This window comes from Lissotriton vulgaris, chromosome 7, assembly GCF_964263255.1.
Source record: "Lissotriton vulgaris chromosome 7, aLisVul1.2, whole genome shotgun sequence".
Lineage (NCBI taxonomy): Eukaryota > Metazoa > Chordata > Amphibia > Caudata > Salamandridae > Lissotriton > Lissotriton vulgaris.
This window is the reverse complement of record NC_141695.1, coordinates 537,083,578-537,110,972: the sequence shown is the minus strand read 5'-3', so window position 1 is coordinate 537,110,972 and position 27,395 is coordinate 537,083,578.

Genomic DNA, 27,395 nt, shown 5'->3' with positions numbered 1-27,395 from the left:
CTGTGGTGACGTTGAGTACGGTTGTGGAGACTGCAAGACTGAATCAGAATTCTGCGCAGGCGGCAGAGCTGATTGCCTTGACTAGAGCGTGCGTGTTGTCGAAAGGGAAACGGGTGAATGTGTTTACGGATAGTCAGTATGCATTTGGTGTTGCTCATAGCTTCGGACGTTTGTGGAGAGAGAGAGGTTTTATGACATCGCATGGTACAAAGATTCAGCATGGACAGCTTGTGAATGATCTTTTGGATGCACTTACATTGCCCGAGCAGGTGGCGATTATTAAATGTAGTGCACACCGTAAGGTGACGGATGATGTTGGTCGTGGTAATGCGTTCGCTGATGAGGTTGCTAAGGAGACTGCCAGGAACCATAGCACTAAAATGTATGTGACGAGTTCGGTTAGGTGGCCTGCAGAAACTGGTATGTGTGAGGACACTATTGAGAGTGTGAAAGCGATTCAGAACGAGGCCACTGAGTCTGAAAAGACGAAGTGGAAAGAGAGTACGGGAAAATTGGATGCGAATGGCTGTTGGATCGATTTGTCGGAGAATAAGAGGTGGATGTTGCCGGATGCGTATGTGCTAGCTGTTGTGACGATGGCACACGGCTTGGCACATATTAGTGCGAAAGGTATCTGCAAATTGTTGTCCCCTGTATGGAAGAATGATGGTATTACTAAGTGTGCTGAGAGATTGGTTAAGAATTGTATGATATGTATGATGTACAATCCTGGTAAGGGAACTCCTACACCCCCTGGCCATTTTGCCCCTCCGTCATGTCCTTTTGAGGTGATTCAGCTAGACTTCATCCATATGGAGCGATGCAATAACCTGAAGTACGTTTTAGTTGTGGTTTGCGCATTCTCCCGATGGATCGAAGCCTACCCTCTTAAAGACAACACTGCTCTGTCCACTGCAAAAATCCTACTGAAGGAATATTTTCCTCGGTATGGAATGCCACGGATTGTATGGTCCGATAACGGAAGTGAGTTAGTGGGGAGTGTGATGAAGAATGTGTGTAAGGGCCTTGGAATTACACAGAAATTCCACAGCGCCAATCATCCCCAGTCAGCAGGTTTGGTTGAAGGGTATAATGGCACCCTTAAATTGAAACTAGCGATGATTTAGGCTACGACTGGTCTCTCGTGGCCTGATGCTTTGCCCTTAGCTCTTCTGTCAACCAGGGCGACTGTACACTCCCGAGTAGGGCTCAGTCCCTATGAGATTGTGTTCGGCCGCCCTGCCAATGTTTGGGGGGTCCCTAGACCCAGTGTGTTCTCTGATCTTGAGTACCCAATGTTGATCGATTATCTTCATGATCTGACTGCTAAACTGAGGTTAATTCACCAACAGGTCTTTGAAGCACTGCTGACGCAGACGGAGGGTCCAGGCCACCAGCTCCAGCCCGGAGATTGGGTGGTGATGAGGAATTTTGGCCGAAAGCGCAACCTTGAGCCTCGTTTTACCGGACCCTACCAGGTGCTCCTTGCCACGAGGACCGCTGTTCGTTTGGAAGGGCGTAAGAACTGGGTGCACGCCACCCATACCAAAAAGGTACCTATACCTTTACCAGCGGACTCGTGGGTGAGGAAGGGCATCGCTTCGTCTGAAGTTGAAACTGTGCCGAACTTTATTCCATTCAGCGACGCTCAGCCTGTCGGAGATACCTCAGTGCAGCAGAACGATATTGTTGAACATTTGTCATCACAGAACTCAAGATCTGAACAATTGACTGACCAACAGAACTCTGTTTCATCATCGGACCAACTGTTTGACGAACAGACTCGTCCTGGGAGAAGCCGATATTTTCTCCGCTCCAACACCAGAGACTAATAAAAATATCTTTGCTTTCTCCCCTGACATCCACGTTACCCCATTGCCACTATTCAGTCTGAACACACTTGCATAATTGTGATCTCGTACATTTTGAGCCTTTTTCCATGTATGTGTTTTGCTTCCACAGCTAGGAGATTTTATATATTGTTGATTAAAAATACCTTACATCCGGGTGGACCGTAGGGCCGCGCGGGTACTTCCTTCTGGTTAGTAGGTCTTGACACTAGGTCGGAGACCGTCGATTCCTAGGAACTCCTGGGGATTGACTACTGCTACACAGAACGAAGTGCGTCAAGAACGTAGAGGACGGTTTTAGAGGATGGCTTTCTCGAAGCTGTCGGAATTGGAAAAGGCTCAGGCCCAAAGATTCGAATTGCGCAGAATTGCACGTACAAAATGCTTCATGTTTCAGGTGTTCCTTCTATTCTTAACTGTTTCCTCGTTATTGGTGGGTGGGGTGTATTATATGATACAGTCATTGTTGCCTTCTGCCTCACCTACCCCTTCTTCTGAAGCTAAACTTACCTCCACTGTCTCTCCTCATTCCTTCCACATCTTACCCCAACACGAGCAGGTTAGACGTGCGGAATTCATGAACAATTCCTTCGTTCAGCTCCTTCATCAGCATCAGTTGATGATGAACACTACCAATTGTTGGGTGTGTGGGTTAATGCCACATACCACCGATAAGGGAATTCCGTACTTGGTCCTTCCTTATAGTTCCCAGGGTTCAGCTCGAGCATTCCAAACAATGTTTCGAAGCGCACTAGATTCTTACCCCAATCGAGAGCCACGTTCTCCACACTTTGGTCCCGGCCCGTACCATAAGCCTTTGGCAATAGCGATTGCTGACTTAGATAGGGATATCTATGAGCCGTCGCTCATCCCAGAGGAAGAGGTGCGAGCCTTTAGGGATCTGAGTGAGGTTGAGTATAGTGCGCTCGTGGGCGAAAGACAGCTCAAAAGCTCGTCTCCAATATGGATCGTACCCCACCTTGGTAATTTCTGTCTAAAAGGCCGTGGCCGAAGCCCGAGAGCTCATCTTGGGGAGAGTGCTTGCTCTGAGACGTATGTTCTACCAATGCTCTCTTCCCCTGTTCTCCTGACTGCCAAGGGTACGTACTTTGTCTGTTACGACCGTGCATATACATGGTTGCCCCTCGACTTCGCGGGCACCTGTTATATTGCAAACTTGTTGCCACCGACTTTTACAGTCGCCTCCGATTACCACAAGACCAGAGTTGTGAGGGGCGTGATTAGCAAAGAGGACACCGCCGGTCAAGAGGCAGGAGACTTTTTCAAGGGTTTCTTGCCATTTTGGGGGCCTATGGTCAATAGTAGGAACCTGAGACAGTTGACTCGAGTGGTGGAATCGACAGCTAACATCACTGCCAGTGCCCTTGGTAATATCACAGCAGAGCTTCAGGCGGATAGGCTGATGACGTTTCAAAATTGTATGGTTTTAGACGTTGTCTTAGCAGATCGAGGTGGAGTATGTAAGGTGATCCATTTGAGTTGTTGTATATTCATTCCAGACAACGCTCCGACTGTCTATCAAGCCATCTCGAAGTTGCATAAGATCTCTGAGTCCATACACGTGGACGTAGGGGATTGGACGCTACTCGGGTGGTTTTGGGGCCTAATGTCGACTTGGGGTTGGAAAATTCTGATGATCATCGGGGTTGTTGTAGCATTCCTGTTCACGTGTTGTCTTTGTGTACAGTGTGGTCCTGCCTTATGTGGCCTCTGTGCTACGACGTGTATAAGGCAGCCGTCTGTTACCAAAGGAACTCTGATGGATAGAATTATGTTGCAGCAGCATCTAGATGGTCTGATGAATATCGAGATCGATTCTGATTCCGACTAGTGCTTGCCTACATGAGGGCAAAAGGAGCGTCTGAGGTTCTGTGACAATTGTAAGTGATGTTTCCGACTCGCACGAATATGGTCGAGTCTGGTATCTATGAACCGCAAATGACGAGTTTAGTGGGTGTACGCGTTTTCGCTGTGCTAGCCTAAACCGTTCGTTTGTTTCGTGGGTTTCTTCATCTGAACCCACGGGTTCCATTTTAGATACGGCATCCATTTTGTTTCTTGCCCTCAAGTAGCCAGCGAACGGACGCTCTCCGCTTCGCGACCCTGGGATTCCCAAACTCTTGCGGAAGACACGTGTTCCTTTGAAGGTGTCTTTATGATGAGGGGGATGGCACTGTAAGGCAGATGGCCCCGCTCGAGGCTCATCTTGCCGTGCCGGTCTATTGTCTTAGTTGTGCATTCATTAGGCACGTCCCCTTTGATGCCTGCAACTCGTGTTTCCAGATACCACCCCTTTTACACCCTCTTCGATCTGTTCACTGTCCTCGTCCTCCTCTGCACCTGTTTCTGTCTCTTCCTTGATTCGTTTACTGCTGATTGGAATGTACTAATGGTGGGAAGATGTACTTTTACAGTTGGGAACTGCCAAATGTTACTGTAATTATGTTCCGGGCCCTGAATACATGAAAGCGACCCCTTATGATCTTTACGATGGGAACCAGGTTGTAATCCTTTGTGCACCATGTTATCCTATGCCCGAAAACTGTATAAGAAGAGCGATCCACAGATACAATTTGAAGCAGACTCCTCGAACTTGCACACGTTGTACTTCCTGTGACTTCTGTGTTCCCTGCAGTAATAAACCTCGAATCTTTGACGCCGAAGGAAGTGTCCCGTGTCTCTGTCATTTGTACGCCGGAACAGGTTGCCCACGAAGGTTTTAGGTGTTATCCCTGGCACCGCTGGGTCTTAGAAAAACCCAGTCCTTCAGTTGGGTATGCTCAGACGTGAGTCCCAGGCTCTCCACATCACTGGAGTCAAGCTATTCAGGCTGAAGAAGGCTGATAGCCAGAAACCGGTCCTTGGATGCTTGATTCTGGTCTAGGAAAGACATGGCTTGGTAGTTCGGGCTGGACTGTTCCCATGAGGCACAGGGTCAAGACTGATTAGCATATAGCCAGTGTCTGACCTAGGGTGGTGTGGAGAGCAAGAAAACGATGGATTTAGGGCCAGATCTTTGTACTGGGGTGAATGTAAGACATTGTTCTGCATTCTGTCCATCAACTGTGTTTTTTGCAATTTTCACCCCGAGTGGGCTGGGTATGCTCAGACGTGAGTCCCAGGCTCTCCACATCACTGGAGTCAAGCTATCCAGGCTGAAGAAGGCTGATAGCCAGAAACCGGTCCTTGGATGCTTGATTCCGGTCTAGGAAAAACATGGCTTGGTAGTTCGGGCTTGACTGTTCCCATGAGGCACAGGGTCAAGGCTGATTTGCATATAGCCAGTGTCTGACCTAGGGTGGTGTGCAGAGCAAAAAACGATGGATTTAGGCCAGATCTTTGTACTGGGGTGAATGCAAGACATTGTTCTGCATTCTGTCCATCAACTGTGTTTTTTGCAATTTTCACCCCGAGTGGGCTGGGTATGCTCAGACGTGAGTCCCAGGCTCTCCACATCACTGGAGTCAAGCTATCCAGGCTGAAGAAGGCTGATAGCCAGAAACCGGTCCTTGGATGCTTGATTCCAGTCTAGGAAAGATATGGCTTGGTAGTTCGGGCTGGACTGTTCCCATGAGGCACCGGGTCAAGGCTGATTAGCACATAGCCAGTATCTGACCTAGGGTGGTGTGGAGAGCAAAATAACGATGGATTTAGGCCCAGATCTTTGTACTGGGGTGAATGTAAGACATTGTTCTGCATTCTGTCCATCAACTGTGTTTTTTGCAATTTTCACCCCGAGTGGGCTGGGTATGCTCAGACGTGAGTCCCAGGCTCTCCACATCACTGGAGTCAAGCTATCCAGGCTGAAGAAGGCTGATAGCCAGAAACCGGTCCTTGGATGCTTGATTCCGGTCTAGGAAAGACATGGCTTGGTAGTTCGGGCGGCACTGTTCCCATGAGGCACAGGGTCAAGGCTGATTTGCAAATAACCAGTGTCTGACCTGGGGTGGTGTGCAGAGCAAAGAACTATGGATTTAGGCCCAGATCTTTGTACTGGGGTGAATGTAAGACATTGTTCTGCATTCTGTCCATCAACTGTGTTTTTTGCAATTTTCACCCCGAGTGGGCTGGTTATGCTCAGACGTGAGTCCCAGGCTCTCCACATCACTGGAGTCAAGCTATCCAGGCTGAAGAAGGCTGATAGCCAGAAACCGGTCCTTGGATGCTTGATGATTCCGGTCTAGGAAAGACATGGCTTGGTAGTTCGGGCTGGACTGTTCCCATGAGGCACAGGGTCAAGGCTGATTTGCATATAGCCAGTGTCTGAGCTAGGGTGGTGTGGAGAGCAAAAAAATGATGGATTTAGGCCCAGATCTTTGTACTGGGGTGAATGTAAGACATTGTTCTGCATTCTGTCCATCAACTGTGTTTTTTGCAATTTTCACCCCGAGTGGGCTGGGTATGCTCAGACGTGAGTCCCAGGCTCTCCACATCACTGGTGTCAAGCTATCCAGGCTGAAGAAGGCTGATAGCCAGAAACCGGTCCTTGGATGCTTGATTCCGGTCTAGGAAAGACATGGCTTGGTAGTTCGGGCTGGACTGTTCCCATGAGGCACAGGGTCAAAGCTGATTTGCATATAGCCAGTGTCTGACCTAGGGTGGTGTGGAGAGCAAAAAAAATGGATTTAGGCCCAGATCTTTGTACTAGAGTGAATGTAAGACATTGTTCTGCATTCTGTCCATCAACTGTGTGTTTTGCAATTTTCACCCCGAGTGGGCTGGGTATGGTCAGATGTGAGTCCCAGGCTCTCCACATCACTGGAGTCAGGCTATCCAGGCTGAAGAAGGCTGATAGCCAGAAACCGGTCCTTGGATGCTTGATTCCGGTCTAGGAAAGACATGGCTTGGTAGTTCGGGCTGGACTATTCCCATGAGGCACAGGGTCAAGGCTGATTTGCATATAGCCAGTGTCTGACCTAGGGTGGTGTGGAGAGCAAAACAATGATGGATTTAGGCCCAGATCTTTGTACTGGGGTGAATGTAAGACATTGCTCTGCATTCTGTCCATCAACTGTGTTTTTTGCAACATTTGAATACTACATCATCCTAATGAACTTCCCAGTGCTCCTCCTCGTGAGGAACTAGGGTCACTCTCAGGTAGTGTTGGAATAGTACTCATGAGGATATGCGCCAAGCAACAAGAAACTAATTCTCTAAAGAGAAATATGAAAGCAATAGTTAGGATACAAACAAACACAATATTAAATTTGTATACCATGAGAACCAAATGAGATCAGGGACATCTGGACAAGAAGCCGCAAAGGCTGCTCCTCCTGGGGAATAGGAAAATTCAAAGGGACTCATTTTCCTAGCTAAAAGTCCAAAGTAAACAAGGGGGAAAACAGTTCACACTGGGGCCAACCAGAGGGGATCTTCTCCCTTCAAGGGATCTTCTCCCTGTGTCCGTTAAAGCCTCACAGGCAGGCTTCTATTGTTTATTCCCTAATCCCACGATGGAGTCGCACAGCTTTTTCAACTCAGGAGCACTTAATCTGGGCCCAGGCACAACCTACTATTCTTGGGAAAATGTCTGAACCGGTGCACCAGGGCCTTTGTCTGTAGTCCTTCCCTACCACTTTCTTTAGTCCTTCCCTACTTCCCTTATTCAGCCCTTCTTCCGGTGCCCTGCTCTCCTTTCCTGGGCCGCAGATTGTACCGAGTGCTCTCTCGCACCTCTGGATCTGTGAACAGAATGGGGGGCTCAACAGCAAGGGACTTATCTGCTGATATTGGCTCACTGTTGTCTAGAGAGGCCTCGTCACTTGCAACTGGGGCCGGCCTCTCTTTGTTTTGAACCTGCTCCTCACCCCTCAACAAGGCATCTGAGAAGGGTACATACTGAGGAACCTCTTCACATTCTTCATCAGCGACGCCCTTCCTCAACTATTCATCATAGGGCAATGGAAGCGCGACCCGTTTCTTACATCCGTCCACGACTTATGACCCTGGATCCTGAGTGCGGTACAGGTGGCCAGTAGCACCTGGTGTGGCTCGGCGCACCTCGGCTCCAAGCAAGACTTCCGCTGGTATCTTCGGACGACGACTCAGTCCCCGGGTTGGATGGTGTGTCCAGGCCCCTCCAGTTGCGGCCTCAGTGTGTCTGCTACCTGCTGATGAAGGGAACGAAGATCTTTAGTCAAAGCATACAAATAGTCTGTCAACAAAGGGTATTCAATATCAGCAAAACACTTTGGTCTCGGGACACCCCAAACATTTGCTGGGCAGTGTGAATTTGAAGGTGAAAACATCTCAGGCCTATCAATAAATGTGTGCACTGGCAATAGGTAATACATTACATATATGACTTTTTCGCTGTATTACCCGTGGATGGACGTATGCATTTACTGAATTCCAAGAGAAGAGAAAAAAATAAACAAAACAGACATGTTGTATTCCCGCATTTGCACTTGAGAAACAGCAAAAAGGGAATTTCAAACCGCTATTCCTATAGCGAGCACACAGCGTCTACTTTGTGAACCTTCACTGTTGTGCAAAACTTAAAACACTTCTAATATTCTTTTTCTTACGCAAAACAACTATATTTTTGCTCATGACCATGTTCACATATTATAGAAGCAGCAGGAAACTAACTTCTACAAAGCTATAATTTCTAAAAAATATATATATTTTGCTGAGGATCACACAAGCATCTTTCACCGTTCTCACTATTTAGACCATGTAACATTAGAGCTGTTCACCAGCTCTCATAGGGATTGTCAGCTCAACTATACAGGGTAACTGATAAGAGACTTGTGATACCTGTGCACCTTTACTTAGTGCTGCACAATAATGATGTTGTTACCTAGGAATGTGAAACAAAAAAAAAAGTACAGACCTATTGTTCCCTTCAAAGGTCAAATAAGGAAACACTAGTCTGGGGCTACCAGTCCTTTCATCCCTATCCAATTAAAATAATTCTCTAATAAAGACTATCAGTTTATTTTCACAGACTAGCTAATAAAGAACTAGCAATGTACTTGCAAGACTACAATAATGGTGTTATCACCCAACACTTGTAGAACAAAACTACCCATATCTAATTCCCCTTTTAGATCAAAGCAGGACAGGCTAATAAAAATTTGAGAAGAGGAGGGAGCAATATACATTTTACCTAGTTTTAATTTATAGGTGAGCTAGCGGGGAGCTAGCTTCCAGCGGGGAGCTAGCCTCCTCCCCCAGTTTGACAGGAGTAAATCTGAAACATATTTCACTTCAGTCAACACCATCAACCCCCGGGTGTAGCACTGGGCATAAACAAAATTCTAGGAGATACATAGCACTTTTGAGAGGGCTAGAAAGCCTTTTAGCACATGAGGTAGCTGTTCGCGCTTTATAAGCATCTGTATTATTATTATTATTATTATGTACAAATGTCATTGCCACAAAATGATGTGTGTGCCTATTAATATCTAATACAATGTAACTAAGGAAAATTCATTATAATTATTTATCTATTACAAAACACACTATTTCTTTTTTTAGGCCTTTCATTCCCATGAAGGAGTAAGGAAAAGGAAATGGGACTGGGACACAGCTAAAGTCCCCTATAACTAGGCACTATGCGACATTCCTTAGGGAAATGGCGTCAAAAGGGAAATCTATAAAATAATAAAAATTACTTAGGTGATGGTCAGGCTTGTGACACAACACCAGGAGTACACCGTAGAACTCTTGTATTTTTTTTCTATACCATTTGACCAAATAGACATACACTGCTGAAGTGTTGTCTGTGAAATTTAGGGACCAAAACAAATTCCCCACAGAGGAGCTTGTACTAGTATCAAAAATAGAATTGTCAAAACAATACAAAACAGAAACATACATAAAATAAAAACAAGCATACCAAGGCAGCAGGTATACTTGCTGTGCTAACCACAGAAAGCATAGACAAATCACAGTAGCACATGCAAATGAGCTGTGACACACAACACGATGCCATGCATTTCATGCACAGTGAGCCTGTAGCCCAAAACCCAGCATGCTGGCCTGCTTAATTTGTCAGGCTTAAGATCGATCAGCATACCTACCATGTAGAACAGAACAAACAATGTACAATAAGCCAAAGAAAACATAAAACAAACAATATAGTTACATGCGTATAACATAAAATAATACACAATAATACATATACCAAACACAAACGCCACAAAAGGGAAAACACAATATTAGTTACTCAAAGGACTATATTTTTCTCATGCATGTCATGCATCATGCGGTGTCAGTGCACACCTAATCTGTCTAGCACAAAGTTGCATCAATACTCACCATAACACACAGATAAAAATATTTCCCATTGCACTGAAACGAAACAAATCAAACCACAAAAAAACAACAACACACAAAATGGACAAAAAGGCAACCACTTAGTAAAAATACCTTCTACAAATACTTACTTTAAAACATATGCTTGGAGCTCATTCACACCAGTTCACCTATATTATCTATTATCACCCTATATATACTTATCCCAATCCTAAAGGAAAAAATAACATCCTTTCAATGTAAAAAAAAAAAAAAGTTCGCTTCTAAAAACCCTGTCTGCTGTCTTAGACAAGAAACAGACCTAACCTCTTTTAACCTTCAGCCAAAAAGACAAAACATTTAGCAGCATTGAAAATCACATGACAATCTTGTAATGACATTTAAGGCAGCATCAAAAAGGGAAAAAGATATACATTTACTTTCACAACTTTCACTTGTCATGAACCAGGAATTTTCATATTTGCACAAACATTTTATTCTTGTTATTAAAGGTACCAAATCTATTTCTGCACAGATACCTTTCCCTGTCGAAATGGGCCATTTTATAACCAATGCAATTTCTCATAATCATGGGCATGTGAACTTTAAAGAAAAAGGGGCAGCTTACTTCTGTGTAAATCACAGCTATATTTTTGAATCTTGAAACCAGTCATACACAATCCACTGCTTTACACTTTTAAAGCCACATTGTTGCATACACTTTTAATCCTGTTGTCAAAGGCATATTCTCACCCCCAGAACATACTAAATACTCCAGTGCACACTAGCAGACATTTGCACAAAACACACACTCTGCACCTCCACTCAGCGGGTGGGGCACTGGGCCCACTGCAATGGTGTCCCATGGACAAACTGCATACAAATACTGTTATACAAGTCCAATATATATACACACATATATGCATTCCCACCAGGCCGCTCTTATGAGCAACACAATCAATATTTTTTACCTACTAGGCGCTATGCATTTACCTACTCTCGCATGATCAGTACTCTCCACTAGTGATCCACTAGCAAAGTCACTAATCAGTATGCCAATCATAGACCCCCCCACTCAATATTTATTTAAATAGAAAACGTTTATACTATGACATGGACCAACAGTGAAACAAAAAAAATCAACAACAAAAATGGACACAACCTGTTGAAAGTAATTCATAATTTTGTTCCTAATACTAAATCACGTGCTCTGAACAACTGCATTATACTTGAGTCCAAACCAGCAGCAGTTTGCACTCATAATTATGCAGACTCGCTCCAAATTCACAATTCACATGGCTCCAACTGTGTATCTCTGCCTGTCTGTGCCAAGAGCTGAGCCTCCTAGCCCCCACTTCAAAATCTGCTGCCTATCTCTTCTCTTGCTCTCTGTGCTCTGCGAACCCATAGGAATGCTCTTATCACACCAAGGTCACATCTGCTCTGCTCTGCGTCCTTTCTCCCAGAAGTTGCCCTGCTTTGCAAGCATCTATATTTCCATTCTACATAAGCTTCCACACTAGCCCTGCTCACATTCTCTCTTTTATATTTAACCCTATTAGTGCCCATTGAAAATCCTTCAGTGCTAAGCCATTTAATGACTTTTTGGGGTGCTTTGCTTTAACATACTGTAGTTTGTATAATTATGATTATAATGTTGGGAAACTATACATTTTTGGTTTCAGTACTTCTTGAACTATTAATTTGCATATAAAACTTACATTTATAAAACACCCTGAAGTCACATGACACAATTCAAGATGGCCACCAGGTGACTGAGAAAATGATAAGTGTAAATGACCGCGTTGGTAGGGTAATAAAAAAAATAGTGTTTTCCAAAAGCAGATACTCAGAAATATTTATTAGTTTGTTTGCTCAATGGTAATAGGGCAGATTTTGATTTTGATTTTGTTTTTTGCGTTTTTTATGGCTCTTTGTCAAACTATGACATAGATATAAGCCACAAACATCTGTCATGTTTTTTCTATTGTTGTGCAGAATCTAAACTTATAAGCCTAGCAGAATTGGTTCACAGAAGTAAAATGGATGGTTCAGAGACTACCGTTAGTAAATTTATGAAAATACATATTTTTGCTGCTTTTGACAGCACTTTACATGCTACAAAATGGCCGACATGCTGTTTGGTCTGTTGGGGTTTTTCATATAATGATCTCAATCTTGTTATTGGACATATGTTCAACATCTCAAAATATATTTTCTGACTTTTATGCACAGTAGTGATGCATATTTTGTGAATGGTTGGCATATTATTTCATGCATATAACTCCTGAAGGTCACAGTCCTTGACCTCTGGCCCTAAATGGTAGCTACTGGAAGTGTGCAAAGGATATATCTTTGTAACAGTGAATTTGTTTTTGCAAAGTGAGGTATCTTTGTAAAGGTCGTTGTCTGATCTCACAGGTCAGCTAGTCAAATTTTACAAGAGGTGAAAAAAACGTGACCTTTGACCCCTAAATACACTTTTTTTAAACCTTTTTTCTGTTTATTCTGTTACCGTTGGATCAATTTCAACAAGTGTGGCATTATTGGACTCGACATGCAAAGTACTATGTTTTCCCTTGTTCAAATTATTGTAGAGGTCATAAAACTTGACCTTTGACCTCTATTTGCCCTTATTGCAGATGTATACGGAGTTTATTCCATTACAGTAAGACCATTGTTTACAAGTGTTGCAGTGTTTGAATTGTAATGATAATTACTTACATTTTTGTTCATTAAATTGGTGGGAGGAGGGTCATGTAGTTTGACCTTTGACCTCTATTTACACTGTTCTAAGTGTTTCATGGCCTTTAATCCATTACTGTTAGATCATTTGTTACAATTGAGGCATTATTGGAATTGTAATGATGAGTACCTGCATCCTCTTTAGTTATAGTGTTCGAGGAGGTTATGCTTTATGACCTTTGACCTCTAATTATACTTGTTTAGGTGTATCAAGGTCGTTATTGCACACTACTCTTGGATAATGTGTTACTAGTGTTGCTTTATTGTAATTGTCTTGATAAATACTTGTGCTTTCATTGGTTTCATTGGTGTTGGGGATCATGTCTGTTGACCTTTGACCTTTAATTACACTTTTCCAAGTCTTTCAATGTCATTAATGCATTATGGCTGGATCCTTCCTGCCCATATGACCCTCTACACCTCTACTTACCTCTGCTATCATTGGTCTCTCGCCTGCAACCTCCGGTGCCACGCCTGCAGACTTTTTGGCAAAAGAAGAAACTCTATTGAGAAGCATTGGGTGCCTGGAACTTAATTGGCAACCTGCACTTGGCCACCCCTGTGCCCCGGGTGATGTATGTTTGGTTCTACTCTGAAGCCCCCCCCCCCTGTGCTTGTGCTAACCCCCAACGCTTGTACAAAAGGGGGTGGTGATGGACAGAGCATCTGAATCAATCAAACACTCACACCCAGTCAAAAGATTTGGGTTTAATCCATCACCGTTCTTTAGCCCACTCTGCCACCCCAGTTCAGACATGGCTATATGCAAATCAGTCTGACCCTGTGCCTCATGGGAACAGTCCAGCCCGACTGCCAAGCCATGTCTTCCCTGGACAGGAATCAAGCTTCCGAGGACCGGTTTCTGGCATTCCAGCCGTCTTCAGCCCGGCTTGCTTGAATCCAGTGGCAAAGTGAGCGAGGGACTCACGTCTGAGCATACCCTGCCACACTTATGGCAGCCAAAAGCGGTACAAAAGGGGGCCAAATTGCAGGCAGAAATGTCTAAGTATATGAGAAAGAAAGGGGTATTGGCATGCGCCTTTAGAGAAAAGAAAAGCCAACGCAAGCCTGTTCTACTGCTGTCCACCTCTAGCCTAGCAAATGATGTGACTGTACAAACAAGGTCTGGGAAGTCAATCATCAAACCTCAAGTCATTCTAGACTACAATAAAGGAATGGGTGGGGTTGATGTAAGCGACCGCAAAATATACAAATTCGCAGCAGAGAGATCAACACACAGATACTGGTCCAAGGTTTGGCGTAATCTGATTGATGTGTCGATCATGAATGCTTACGAATTGTATAAATTGAATACTGATCCATGCAATGTTCAGAGTCGCCACAGTTTTATAGTGAGTCTTGTAGAGGCACTTTGTCTACGGCAGGATGGTTTCTCTCAAGAACAAATACCTACAACACCACTACTTTCTCTTTGTAGTGAGGAGCACGGCTTTGCGCTGTTGCCTGGGCGAAAAGAGAGAAACTGTGCTGTATGCTCTGACAGGAGTCAGCCTGGGGGGAGAAAAAGGTCCCGCCACTGGTGTCCTGCCTGTAAACTTGGTGTTCATGAGCAATGTTATCCCCAGTTAAGTCACTGTCATCCCTCTCCTAGTGTTCAGGAGGAACAGAACTAGCTTTTTGTTGCCCTACAATTTACTTCATAACTATCAAAATATTTTACATTATTATTACTATATTACCATTTTAAATATTTCAGTGTTTGCAGTTTATTTGAAGTAGTTGTAGGTTGAGTAATTAACAGTTATAAAAAAATTATCAAAAATAAAAAACAAAAAAAAAGAAAATGTAAAAAATAAAAAAAAGTTTATTCTTTTTTTGTTCATTCTTTATAGTTCAAACCTGTTGTATAGTATATGTAAAGATTTTTTGAGTACCTTTTATGGAGGTTGCCATGAACCAACTGTACAAAAAGGTGCTGTGGGTCTCCTGCCACCAAAAGCACCTCAGTGAGGGCATTAGCACAAGGCAAGCTGCCATAAACCTACAAGCTGTCCCTAGGCTAAACATGTGTACTTGACGGTTGTTGAAGACCCGGTCCACCTAGAGGGAAAAAAGAGAGAGAGTGTGCCTATAACCTAACCCTTTACTAAACATTGTTGGTACAGCCAGGAGAAACCAAAGCAGACGGAGGTTGCCTTGAACCAACTGTACAAAGTGGTGCTGTGGGTCTCCTGACACCGAAAACACCTCAGTGAGGGCATTAGCACAAGGCAAGCTGCCATAAACCTACAAGCTGTCCCTAGGCTAAACATGTGTACTTGACGGTTGTTGAAGACCCGGTCCACCTAGAGGGTAAAAAGAGAGAGAGTGTGCCTATAATCTGACCCTTTACAAAACATTGTTGGTACAGCCAGGAGAAACCAAAGCAGACGTAGGTTGCCTTGAACCAACTGTACAAAGTGGTGCTGTGGGTCTCCTGCCACCAAAAGCACCTCAGTGAGGGCATTAGCACAAGGCAAGCTGCCATAAACCTACAAGCTGTCCCTAGGCTAAACATGTGTACTTGACGGTTGTTGAAGACCCGGTCCACCTAGAGGGAAAAAAGAGAGAGAATGTGCCTATAATCTGACCCTTTACTAAACATTGTTGGTACAGCCAGGAGAAACCAAAGCAGACGTAGGTTGCCTTGAACCAACTGTACAAAGTGGTGCTGTGAGTCTCCTGCCACCAAAAGCACCTCAGTGAGGGCATTAGCACAAGGCAAGCTGCCATAAACCTACAAGCTGTCCCTAGGCTAAACATGTGTACTTGACGGTTGTTGAAGACCCGGTCCACCTAGAGGGAAACAAGAGAGAGAGTGTGCCTATAATCTGACCCTTTACTAAACATTGTTGGTACAGCCAGGAGAAACCAAAGCAGATGGAGGTTGCCTTGAACCAACTGTACAAAGTGGTGCTGTGGGTCTCCTGCCACCAAAAGCACCTCAGTGAGGGCATTAGCACAAGGCAAGCTGCCATAAACCTACAAGCTGTCCCTAGGCTAAACATGTGTACTTGACGGTTGTTGAAGACCCGGTCCACCTAGAGGGAAAAAAGAGAGAGAGTGTGCCTATAATCTGACCCTTTACAAAACATTGTTGGTACAGCCAGGAGAAAACAAAGCAGACGTAGGTTGCCTTGAACCAACTGTACAAAGTGGTGCTGTGGGTCTCCTGCCACCAAAAGCACCTCAGTGAGGGCATTAGCACAAGGCAAGCTGCCATAAACCTACAAGCTGTCCCTAGGCTAAACATGTGTACTTGACGGTTGTTGAAGACCCGGTCCACCTAGAGGGAAAAAAGAGAGAGAATGTGCCTATAATCTGACCCTTTACTAAACATTGTTGGTACAGCCAGGAGAAACCAAAGCAGACGTAGGTTGCCTTGAACCAACTGTACAAAGTGGTGCTGTGAGTCTCCTGCCACCAAAAGCACCTCAGTGAGGGCATTAGCACAAGGCAAGCTGCCATAAACCTACAAGCTGTCCCTAGGCTAAACATGTGTACTTGACGGTTGTTGAAGACCTGGTCCACCTAGAGGGAAAAAAGAGAGAGAGTGTGCCTATAATCTGACCCTTTACTAAACATTGTTGGTACAGCCAGGAGAAACCAAAGCAGACGGAGGTTGCCTTGAACCAACTGTACAAAGTGGTGCTGTGGGTCTCCTGCCACCAAAAACACCTCAGTGAGGGCATTAGCACAAGGCAAGCTGCCATAAACCTACAAGCTGTCCCTAGGCTAAACATGTGTACTTGACGGTTGTTGAAGACCCGGTCCACCTAGAGGGAAAAAAAGAGAGAGAGTGTGCCTATAATCTGACCCTTTACTAAACATTGTTGAAAGAGTAAAAACTAGATCCGGATTCCTAGAGCGTATACCAAGATGCTTCCCAGGAGGTCAACAGACTTGGTATACCTTCTAGTCACCGACTTACCTGACAAATGCTTCTTTGGCAACATCCAACAGTCTTTTCAGCGTGACATGATTATTCATCTTCTTCACCTTCATCACAGACACCATCCAAGTGTTCTCATGAGTACGGTTTCCAGCATGTGAAGAAAAAACATGATTTAATGATTAAATACTACTAGTCACACATCCCCAAAACGCACAAATCCATTTATTTGATACTCGCCCTCTTACTATGCAGAGTTGGAATGGAAGTAGCATTTTCAGAAGCAGCGCATCCCATCAGAAACTCTCATGCAGAACACGGTTGGTATTAGTGAAACCATGTAGTGCTAAACCAAGGGCAATCAAATCACTTCTAAAAAGACATTGGTCACTCTCTCTCACCCCACATCAAATGTGACTGACTTTGCACTGGTTTATATCCACCCACTTGTCAGTCAAGACAATATGCTTCTCTTTATCCTTGCCTGATAAGTTAGACTGCTATTTATTATGCAGAGTAGAGCAGTTCTATTTACTCTGCACTGTCCGCAAGGCATGCAAGGCTAAGCTCATTATTTACCCAAGCTGAGATCAAAAGATAGACACGTAACAGGACCCTGCCTTCTAGACTAACAACCCATCTGACCATCCCCCTGCCAACAAGATACCAAGAGACCAAAGCTTGCTTCGGGTTCACCAAATGAGCCATGTAGCAAAAGCCGTATGCACGATATCAGATATCCATGTTATGTCATGTTATCCCAGAAGGGTATCCTGGTGCTGAAGCAGGAAATATTTTGGCCAAAGTAGGTGCTAGATCAAGAGTCAGGGCTTCACTTCCTAGTGGAATTCAAGAACTGAGGTGGTGGATCTGATGCACAGGGGCAGATCATTCCTGACTTTAGGAGGGAGGAGAGAGCATGACTGCCAGATCTGCCTCTGTATATGTAGGGGTGTGTGTGAGTCAAATGCCAAGGTTCACAAACACATAATAAGGAGTCGGGCCAAAAACTGAATTTCTAATGAGAGACTAAGTGTGGTAAACTGAAAAAGATAATAGTGAGTAAAAGACACAGAGAGAGCAGTAAGGTTGTTTATTCCACTGTAGGTAGAGGACAGTTGGAGAAATTAGCTGGTTAATTAGTGTGGTGCATGACTTACCTTGAGACTGTCTTTACCTGCCAATATGCCATCAGATACCCTAACAAAGCCAACTCCTTTCACAGGTGGCCCAAGAGCAATACTGTACCAGCACTCCAAGAACTCTAAAATGCCTCTAGGCTCCCTCCACACAATTCCAACCTATACTCGTCGAAAAAAATGCTTCAAAACTCCATCAGGGGTAGCGAGGACTATATCAATGCAAATCTTTTTCCCTCTCTATCTCTCTCTGCTATTCTCCTCAATCAAAATAACTGACTAATATCCACCACTTAAATTACGTTCATTTTTCACCATACTAATTATCCACTAATCCTTTATGGTTTCTAGGGTAGCGTGCTACTCGCCAAAAAAGCACTGGCTCCACCCGTCCCATTTTATGCCCCACTTTGCGGTTGAGGAAGGTTACATGGCCCGATAACCCACGCGGCTTATGTTTTCATGACAGTGAAGGCGCGGGAGGGAGATCCATCAACAGTGGATTGTACCGTCCTTGCATGGCACAAAATAGCCCGTAACCTTGCTGCGCAATCCCCTGCTGCAAGTAACGTGCGAAAGCATCTGCCGAAAGATGCTTGAAGACCTTAATTATTCTACTTGGGGAGACCTTTACATGGGAGGGCAATTTCGTACTAAAGAACAGTTCTTCACTACAAGAACACCAACCACAATGGATACATTCTTGTATATCAGGCTCCGACAGAGTGTGAAGGCTGTCACACCAGCATTTCCGGAAGGAGCCACCTACATTGGAGCCTCTACATGCTTTCTCACAGGCAAGCCCTCCCAAACATGCCATCTCCCTTCTGTAGAAACACACACAAGCTGCGACCCCATCTCGCCCTATTAGAGCCAGGAGAGAATGGGATAAAGACCTGAACACCCCACTGATGGATGACCAATGAGAACACAGCTGCGGTCATGCGGTTGCTGTCACTGGGAATAGCAGACTACGACTTGTCCATTTTACATTTTTAAATAGACTGTACTATACCCCGACCAGACTCCACCCGTTCCACCTCAGGGATAATGATAGATGCGCTCGCTGTGGCGGGGGGGGGGGCGGCTTTCCTGCATTTGGCATGGTGTTGCCCCCTAGTGGCGGAATATTGTACACAGGTGTTTGATTGCCTCTCGGGCACGTTGGGGTACAGATGACACCATGCATACTAGTAGAGCTATTAGGCCTGTCTCACGACAACAACACGGCCCATAGAAAATTTCTTGCTATGAGGCTCCTTTTGGCTAAACGACTTGTAGCTTGTCTATGGGGGAGAGGACGTGCGCCTAAATTCAAATTTTGGATACACACAGTGTCTACTTGGCAAGAAAACCTGAGCTATTATGCAGAACTATTTCCCACTGAATCACACCCAAAAGATATTTGGGGCCCGCTCACCTCCTACTTTCTTGCGCAAGAGGCGGAACACGAGGGAGAGGCAGAAACTGAAGGCTTGGATGCTGGTAACGAGCCTGGGCCGTGAGGAACACATGGGCCGAATAGATGGGACTGGCTAGTTAAAATCTGGCGTGATATTGATGACAAGGGAGAAATTTGATGTTGATTTGGTGTGTTGATTTATCCGGATGTGTTGGTGGGGACGTACAGAGGGGCTGAAGAGGGGCTGAAGAGGAAATGTGTGAAGTTTCTGTGCTTCCTTGGCCGGGATTACCTGCCTTTTGTATTGCGCACTATTGTTGATTCTCTGCACTACACGACATGATTACTGTTTGTTCCTATTAAAGTATGGATTGCGATGCTAGAAAGTTCGCCAACATCATGGACACTCGTGGGAGGGGGGTAGTTGGGGTTTTAGATAGTTTGATGCGGGAAGGTGCTAATCTCTTAAGACTATGCTGTAATGTACGACTCGCTGACTTTTTATTGCACTGATGTACTGCTTAATATTTCAATAAACCACACAAGATGAACGACACAACTGACAGGCGCACAATAACCGCAAAATGAAACTTTGTGGCAAATCAATGCAGAAGACAAAATCCATGTAAATCTTCTGATATGCAACTTCACCCTACTAGATACATTCATGTTGAGAACAATAAGGTAGTAAGGTTCAAGGCTCTGCACCGGTGGCTCCAGAAGGAAGCCTCACTGAATGCCACCTGTAGATTGCCACACTCCCAGGTCATTCACTTTTTTCCTTATATCTATCCAGATGCATAGGCAAATGCTGAAAGCTGAATTTCATTTGGTGCAGAGCATTGGGGATGGGCTAAAGACATTCAAAATTGGAAATCATGAAATGACATTTCGGGCAGTCACATTCGATACCACCCATAGGATTCCTGACTGTCCTCCTGCAATAAGACACCCTGAATAGATGCCAAGTGGCATCAACACAATACAGCTTGAAAAGGCAGAGATTGGCAGGAATAAACCTGGTAGACAAGTCTGGAGAGAACAGATCAAGCTGCAACTCAACGTTTGCTGTCAAACAGGAGAGTGAAGCACACTATATTGCCATAATCTTGACTCCCCAAAATTTGAGAAAGTGATCCATATCCATTTTGTAAATAATTTGTAATACTTCAGATGGAAAAAACACTGCTCAAGAAACAAAATCAAGCGTCATCGCCAGGGAGCGTGGCTAGGACAGGGAGCGTGGCTAGAACAGGGAGCGTGACAAGGTAGCCACGATGGCCGCGTGTCGTGCAGGTGCACAGCTGAGCTCGACAATGACCTCTGAACGTGATGTCTGAGCAGTGCAGATGGCAAAAATTGCAATGTTTACTTTGTGAAAAGTAAGTGCCTCGGCCCTCAACAGGAGGTCACTGCAGCATGCATCACACATTCACCCTGCCATGCTGCCAATGATAGTACCAACACAACTACTAACCATCGCACTCCTATAAGTGTGACAATTCTGACTATTCCAGGCTCCAAAAGCTATGAGAAGTACTTGTGTGGCAGGCATCAGTCATTTTGAATTAATATGGAATTAATAAGCTACTGTTGTGCTCATTGCTAAATTCCCCAGAGTCCAGCAGGCGTGCACACTCTCAGTCCTTGGACACCAATTGACAGTTGCTCCGCCTAAACTGCATGCCTGGAACCTGGATCTGTTCCACATCACTGAGGCATATGGCAGAACCCTGGGCCTGGTGGAGACAGAGGTGACCTGGGGATGTAGGGCCTCTCTAATTATACTGGAGAGGTGCACCAACCTCCCCATCTGCTACTGCCTCCAATAGACTCCCATGCCCACCTGTGCTACCCGTCGTGCAGCCCTCAGTGTCCGAGCACTGGGATTAGACATGGAGGACACATTGCTGGGAGCATAGGAAAAGCTAAATATTACCCCAATCGCCCTTAAGACACTAAGGTCTCAGATGCCTCCTCACACTCTATATACAGTGTACTACTTCCTCTTCAGAATCATAACTGACACACAGCCACAGTTAGCTATACAAACATCTAGAGGCACCCTCATACATCCAAAATCACAAAGACTATTACCTCAGACATGACCCAACATCACAAACACCTAATATCCATATGCCTACCCACAAAGAGCAACACGGTCTATCACCAATTAGTACATATGAAGCAACACATCTGAATACTCTCACAATGGCCCATTTTATGAAAAGTAGCACATCACTGTTTGAAAACACTGATGCGTCACTTTTAATTGTCAAATCCTTGCAACACTATGGATGTGATGTATTTACACTACAGTGCTCCATGTATCAAGGATTCAACAGATACGTCAGGAATCCTGTCGTACTATTTGGCACAATAATGACGCATTGCTGGAGTCGTATACTTAACGCACCTCCAATAATGTGTCATTACAAAAGTCCCATGTGAAACGCCCTGCATCACTCCATAAGTCTGCTTGACGCAGGCGTAAGGATTGTTACACAGTCAAGTCGTAGGAGTGGTATAGTGAAATCTCATAGATTTCACTACGCCACTTCTACAAGGTTTTTGCAGGGAAACGCCCACCCTCCATACATTATACTTGACGCAGGTATAATGTGGTGCAGGCATTTACAAAATGACGCATCTGCCTCGGAACGTCACTTTGCAAATAGGGTGCAGTGTGGCACATTGTTTACAACACCGGAGTGTCACAAAAAAGTGATGCAAGCCCTCATAAATAAGGTCCACAATATATATTACATGCTATTCATAATAAGAATCACCTCCGTCTCTCTGCTTTTCTCAGCATAAGGGGAGAAAGAGGTTGATGGGAAGAGGTACAGGATTACAAAAAAATCACATGAGTGATAAAACCAGCTCAATTTTTATCAGACTATCTTCGCACACCACAGCCTTATGATTACACAGTTCCCTCCAACAAGGAGGTCAGCACATTTTAGCCTGTGAAGTGATAGCTAAGGATGTTTTTCATTTTTGCAAAATGATCAACTTCAACAATGATAAATTTTGAGAGCAAGAGAAAGGTGCCAGTCCAGCCTGATGCTTTCTCTTCAAGTAAAAACATAATAATGCAAAAACCAAATTGGGCTGTCCTTTTTTTTTTACAATTTTCAAAGTGTATTCGTGCACTAAAATATGGCATTTACCCATTTTTTTTTAAATGAGGAGAAAATCAAGCTTCTCAAGAGTAAACAGAGGCTGGTTGATATTGCGGTCTGCAGTTGGGCCTTGGTCTGTAAATACTAGTGTGTCTTTGCATGATAGCAAAACATGTAATTTCGAATTATTAGGATAGCAAGCAATAACATCTAACAGACACACAAACAATACTCACATACGCTTACCTATGCCCCTATTCATCTGCTAAATGGTAGGTAATAGGAGTAAAGGTGTCTGCAGCGACACTGGTTGCGTCATGATGTTTTTTACAAGCAGATTCCTTGGTTCTGCTAAATGGTAAAAGCTTGTACTGACAGGGAGAAAGACATGTGAAGCGCTAACTCAAAAAATGGCTGAGCAAAGAGTGTTAGGGACATTGCACTGCTGCCTGTGACTGGATGCAAGACCCTTCGGAGCATATTTCATTGCTGCTGGTGAATGTCAGTCCACCTCCAAGCTTGTCAGTGTGACTGCCCCCTTCCATCAAACCTCAACACAACTCTCCAAGAAAGTACAGGTCTTTTTCATAGCAAAGGTAATCTGAAGCCTAACAACAAAGATGGAAACACTGCATTCGTCAACCCATCCATCCAAAATGAAATAATCAAGTTAATTCCCTTCCCACATATTATTTATGTTGCTTACAAAAGCTGTAGAACGATGTACGTGGTACAACTTAGAAAAGTGAGCTGCTTCTCAAAACACAGACGAAACACACAAACACAGCTTCCAAACGATAGCCTTTCCTTCCCAAAGCTGTTTCATAGTAAAGACAGTTACGAAGCAGTAACTTTTATTTTCATTTCAAGGAAATACATTTTCCATTGCATGAGAGACTTTTATCACATAAATCGTTTTATTGCAGCTTGTGAGGGCACTGTGAGAATTGAGGGGGAAGGCCGAAAAGATTGCAAAACTAAAAACACTACATTATAGTCAAGTTTATTTTCAGTCAGAAGAGTTCGGATTTCAAAGGCACCGTCTACTAAAATTCACCCATTGTGCATGAACCACAGGCCTCGTTATGGCCACTGTTACTTGCTCTCTTCATTTATTGTTATGTATTCCCTGCACGCTAGAATGCTTACATTTCCTCACTATATATTTTATAATATCGGCCTGCACATGTGTGATAGATACTTCCTTCCCCCCAACCGTGTAAACTGCTTACTCACGTTATTTTCATTGTGGCATGCTCCGAAGGCCTGCTTTCAAGGCCTGCTTTCAAGGCCTGCTGCCACTGCTATGAGAGGATAGAACGACCTTTAGTAACCGATCCCTGTCTAATAAAGTGTAAATAAGGGTGGGAGTATTTAGAGGGATCGGTTGAAAAGAGGAATGCAATACAAAAAAAGTAGAATAGGCAAAGTGAACATTTAATTTTGGAAACGAGTCGGAGAGTCACCCAAGATTTTAAAGTGACGTGCAATTTCTCCTCAAGTGAATCCTTTTGATTTTAGATAAAATAATTGGTACTGTGAGCCGTACCTGTTCTGGTTTGTGGATGTTTTCGGCCCGATTGCCAGAAGCTTCTGCAGTGCAACACTCCAGCTCAGAGACTTGCTGCACTGTCTCTAGGGCTGCCGGCAGATTAGAGCCCTCTGCTGGTGAACAGGGGTTTGTGCAGCTTCAAGCAAACGCTCGTTTCCATTTCCTGAACCCGATTACTGCCTTACTTTTAGGTGAGGAAATATGTGTGATTGAGACTGAATATGGGCAAATACAGCTTTCACAAGAAAGATGAAAGTGTTCCAGATTGGTATTAGGTGAAAATATTGATTTTCAAGCAACATAACTTGAAAGAAACCCCTGCCAAATGAGTGTCTGCTCTTGGGCCGATCAGATCGGCCAGAGCACTTTCACTTTTAACACAGGGTCGGCCCGTGGCTTTAGATCGGCCCGGCTTTAGATCGGCCCGTGGCACTACTTAGGTTAACCCTTCCAGAACGGAATAAAATTCACACACTATTATTCTAAACCTTCCCAGCCCAGAGCTCTACAACCTTTTTTATTGTGGACTGAAACACATCCACTCAACAGGTCATTTTTAAAACTAACTAAACAGCTCCTGCTCTCCCCCATTTTTTAGGCCCGCTGGGCTGCTAGCCAGCCTTCTTTTCAACGTGCAAGCATTACACATCTTCCCAGATTGAGAAGCTTTCCAAGCAGGTATTTCTCCATCTGTTGTACTCACTCTTAACCCCCCCACCTTACAGACCTCAAGGCCAAAATCTGCCTCCGCTTCGTGCTCCACAGCCCCCCTCTTTCTCCTTGGTCCGGAGCTGTCAAAGAAAATAAGCCTTCCTAACTCTTTCTAACATGCAATAATTAACCCTATTTTAACAAATACATTTCTCTTTATCCCTCCTTTTTTCCTTTTCCATAGAGCACAGCCCTGCATGCACTTTTAAACTACATGAAAAATGCACGGCAACAAATTCTAATGATCTGTGTATTCCCTTTTTTTCCACTTCTCATTCTTTTCTAAGAGCCAGGCATAACCATCTCAGGTAGCTCACAAGGACCAGACAATCTAACTCATGCAACAAGACGCACTCACTTCATTCAAACAAAAATTTACACAAACAAAAGGCAACCCACAGGCTGCTCTCAAACCAAACCAATTATAACCAAATCAAACATATTACATGGAATACATACCCCATCCTCTTAATCACCGCTCACATTGGCTCACTGAGCCATTACACGAAAATTTAAATGGGAACACCCCGCAAATTCCAAATGTACACATTTTGTCTTCTTTTAAAACTAAACTTTTGATCTGTCCATATTCTGGGCTATCATAAGTCCTCTCATCTGTCTTTGCTGAACCTCTTTCTGCCACAACCTTAGGGAATTAAACATGCTCTGACAGCTGTGCCTAGCAAACAATCTCTCCTGCAAGTAATCTATCTTAGCTGCATCAAAAATATTAAACAAAATCGGGATAAATCCATATTCACATACATCTCAAAAATTAAAAGAGTCTTCTACAGGAGCGCGTTGGCTCTCAGCCAATCTGACATCAGTTGAACTGCAGCAACACCCAAAACATTGCAACTTACTGAAACGCGGCATCTTGCACACTCAATCAAACACCACCAAAGTCACCCAATCAGACACCCACAAAGAACCCACACATACCCGGACACAAAAGAACCAAACAACTATCTCCACACACAACCACTTACATTCGCCCACGCACATACATCCTATGCATTAAGTCCCTGCCAAACACGTGTTACCAACAATGGGACAAGGCCCGTCTACCAAGTGCTGGGGAACCTGGACCCTACCGCAGACCGAACAGTACACTAACTGTTCTGAGGTTGGAGGACACATCCGCCACCCGGGCGGCACTACATATTGCTGCGCACTTTACCACGGGAGACCCAGGACCCGCTCCCAACAAACCACACACACTAGGTGTTCGGGTGAGTCCCTGAATCTGCCCGCAATGAGCCACGCCTCCACCGCAGTACCACCCGGTCGGATGACCACAAACAAACGTCCACCCAACCTCTGCCAAGTCTGTCAGAGCACCACTCGCACTCTGAGTTCCCCGGAGCACACTAGCCCCAGGAGCACACTGGCTCCTGCAACCACTAGAGACACACCGGTCTCGGAGACACACCCGTCTCTTGGAGCGTCCCAGCTCCCTCAATCAACAGTCGGACCACTCACCTTCTATACGCGGTACCCGACATCCACTGTTCTCCACCGCCGGCTGCTGGGACCAACACGGTCAGCTCCAAAGTTCCGCCTTCCGGACCCCGGCGCAGGATCATGAGCCGGAACCTCTCCTGATCAGCAGAGTGGGGCAGCTCTGCGAGAACCAAGCTCGGCATCAAAGTGGGTACCCAGACCCACCGTGCCGACCAGAGGGTCCCCGGCCTTCTGCTACCCACTTACGGGTGAGAAAGATCCTTATCGCGGGGTCCCTGTTCGGCACGCTATCTGATAAGTGTGGATCAAATCCACCTGAGCGACTTACCTCACTCATCTATCATTCTCATATAATAAGCCAGCCGGACAGTGGAGAAGAATTAGTAATATATTTATTTGGCCATAAGATTCATCTGCAGATGGGCCCCGTCAGGTCTACACCCCAGGGAGTGCGCCGAGAGGACTGACTCATCTCATCACAGCAATACATTATAACATGGTACAGCAAAGTATAACACGCCCATACTGGAAACGTACTGGGCTCAGCAGAGGGTCGAACAAAGAACTCACACACCAGGCATCTGCACCTGCAAGGGCAACATTATAATCTTTACTTCAAGGCCACAGAGCCGAGACTCTGCTTCTCCAGAGCACGGAAACATTTCTGCTCATAAAGGAGGGGGGAAAACTGTACCATGAGACATTGGAGCTGCAGAGCAAATGTCAGCATCAGAAGTCTCTCTGCCATTGACAAGCTTCTCTCTCTTATAGAAGAGTGTACAGAAATGTCTATTCTGTAAACTTAACCAAGGGAAAGCAATGTACTACAACAGGTCTTCTAACTTAGAAGGCAAAAATAAGACAAAAGCTTACACATTACAGAAACAATTCTATCCAGCTGAAGCTTGCATATTACAAAAATAGCTCAGTGGGTTGCAGTACATGAATAATAGGCTGTAACTGAATACTGGTTAGACACATTAGGCTAACATATTCACAACATCATTAGAACATTCTGCGACAGGAAAATTACAATCTATCAAAGGGAAGAGGGCAAGACGGGTGCCCCGCAGTGTGGCCCACAGCCCCGCCTGTCGCCCCCGGTAGCATCGCCTCTATGGCACTGTGTGTGCCGATGCCGGGAGGGCCAGTTCGTGGCTGCAAGCGGGAAGAGATAGCACCCTCCCTCCGGATTGGCAAACTCACCTCAAACCACTGTCAGTGAAGCAGGGGGACGCAGGGCATGTCTGCCC